The sequence below is a fragment of the Pteropus vampyrus genome, unplaced genomic scaffold (assembly GCF_000151845.1).
Source record: "Pteropus vampyrus isolate Shadow unplaced genomic scaffold, Pvam_2.0 Scaffold1, whole genome shotgun sequence".
NCBI classification, from domain to species: Eukaryota; Metazoa; Chordata; class Mammalia; order Chiroptera; family Pteropodidae; genus Pteropus; species Pteropus vampyrus.
Window position 1 is genome coordinate 17,050,685 of NW_011888782.1, and position 2,879 is coordinate 17,053,563.

A 2,879-nucleotide genomic window follows, 5' to 3' on the forward strand; every position below is an offset into this window, starting at 1 on the left:
TTTGTTGCTGGTGATAAAACCTGAGCTTTCAAGTGAAAATTATAATCTTGGAAAACTTGTGTCTGCTGTTATGACTATGATAGCTTCTCGATCCTTAGTTTTCTGATATCAGTGGTGATAGTACTGAATGTGATGTGGTAGATAGAAAAATGGCCCCTAAAGATGTTTACATCCTAATTTCCTAATCTCCAGAAACTATTAATAATGTGTTACCTTATATTTAAAATGCACATTTGATTTGAAATAGGGAGATTATTCTGGATTATCTGAGTAGGCTTAACGTAATCACAAAGTTCGTTATAAAAGGGTCAGAGAAAAGAGAAGATGGTACACTGCTGACTTTGGAGACGGAGGAAGAGACCATGAGCTAGCAATGTAGGAGGCCTTGAGAAGCTGGAAAAAGCAAGGAAACAGATTCTTCCCTAGAACCTCTAGAAAGAACAAGCCCTGCTAGCACCCACTGACAATGATGTCTTACTTCTGATGGCCAGATAATAAACATGTTTAAGCCACTTAGTTTGTGATAATCTGTTATAGCAGCAACAAAAAACTAATACAGTGGCATTTTAATATTGTATAATGAAATGTGGAAAATACCATGTTTTTTAAATTTTCATAATTCATCTAGATTGAAGCTTGGTCAAAATGATCCCACTTCTCAATTAGATGCAAGAGGGGTCCTTTAGCAGCATTCAGTAACTAATAACATCTCTCCTTACTTTTCCCTTTTAGTAAGCCAAAAGACTCAAAGAAATATATCTTGGAATTAACAATGTGTGTATGCCTCATAGAGGAAAATGAACACGGATCCTGAAAAGGTGGGATATGAGGGGTTTTAGGATTGAGCATAGTGTCACACCATGGGTGCAATTTAGTACATGAGCTTAGTACATCAGCTTATTGTGCAGACATAAATATTGCTCACGTAAGTAATTTTTACACTAAAAATATGTGTATATACAGATACACACACACACACACACACACTTGCTTGATAAGATGTTCCTACTATCATTTCGTGATATTATATAAAGTTGTAAATATTTTCAGAGAAAGAAAAAAGTCATTTGTTCTAAATTGAACTACTATTTTTGGGGGGGACCATTAGTATTCCATAAAAAAGGTTTTGTGATTAAAATAAATTTAATTTTACATTAGGCATCCCTTATCTTGGAATGTTCCCAAATGTCGTGGCATGGTTAAATCATGGTGGCAATGTTTAGCCATTCACATTTCATCTCCCTCTTCACATTGGCATCTGGCACTCAGTGAGGCTTAGTACATCTCCACCCTTAGCCCTGTGGTGCTGATATTTAAGCAGATTCTGAGACTGAGTGTTGATGTGGGAGTGTCAGGGAAATGGTAGGGCTGGAGGAGGCTAGGGGAGCAGCAGGGGCAGGGGGTGGGGGAGAGACAACGTTAAGGGGTGGGAGGGTCAGTGTTTGACATCTGGGAACACTGAGCAGGCAGTAGGCCTAAGAGGATAAGGCCCAGAGTTTCTCCCACTGCTTCTAAAACAGTCTCATTTTAATTGTTGCAAGCCCTGGATTCTCCAGTTTAGGGCCCCACTTTTTGGCTCATCATGGCTCCCTCATTTTCTGACATTTTTTTTCCTCTTTTTCCTCTAGACCAAAAAAAGATGGCAGCAACAGAGCCTGGTGCACCTCTGCAGTCTGTCTTCCAATCTCCATAGCCACCTCCTGCTTCTGCAGGTCTCACCCAAGGATTCTCAGAGCTACGGAAACAAGATTTTTTTTCAACTTTCTTGTGGTATTTGTCATGTCACCATCTTGAAGGTTATGGGAACTATTTCTCTGTAATTTTCTTTCACTTACTGTCCGCTCGTGTAGAAAATGGCATGTTAAAATTTGTTTATCCTTTTAAAATACCCCAACGTGTGTTTATATATTTTGTGTTTCCAACTGTGCTCAACCCAGAAGGGGTAGAACCTTGGGTTAAGGAGGGAGGAAGAATCTCAGCCAGGGCTGACTTAAAGGTAGAAAGACGAAATTTAATTGGTTATTCCAAAGACAGAATTTGGTGGTTTGTATGTGTTGGGTGGGTGGGGGTGGGGATGGTGCAGAGAATATGCCCTGGAGAATTATAGCTTTAGGTGATGGAACATCTTGGTATTTGGAGGTGAAAAGAGGATGGCTCTCCTCTGGGTTTTAACCCATAAAGTTATATCTTTATGTTAGGTGTGTGTGTGTGTGTGTGTGTGTGTGTGTGTGTGTGTGTTTGGCGGTGGTGGTGGTGCTGCTGATTTTCACATATGGAGCTTCAATCTGGGGAGTAGGGTATTGTTTGGAGAATTTTAAAATAAAAAATGTATTCAGTTTCTCTCCGAAAGTCACTGAAGTTCACATTTGGATACTTTATTCTATTTTTCTATCCCTGCACCAGTGTCACCGATATCAGTCAGGTTGTTGTTGTTGAGGTGTAGTTCTTTACATATTGTGGATAGTAACTCCTTATCAGATGTATGATTTGCAGACATTTTCTCCCATTCTGTAGATTGCCTCTTCACTCTGTCGATTGTGTCCTTTGATGCACAGAAGTCTTAAATTTGGATGTACTCCAATTAATCTATTTTTACTTTTGTTACCTGCGCTTTGAGTGTCATATTCAAGAAATCACTGCCAAATCCATTGTCGTGAAGACTTTCCACTATGTTTTCTTTCAAGAGTTTTATCATTTTAGTTTTTACATTTAGGTCTTTAATCTATTTTGAGTTAATTTTTGTATATAGTGTAAGCTAAAGGTTCAACTTTATTCTTTTGCATATGGATACTCAGTTTTCCCAGCATCTTTTGTTGAAAATACTGTCCTTTCTCTGTTAAATGATCTTGACAATAATACTTTGAAAATAATTCGACCAC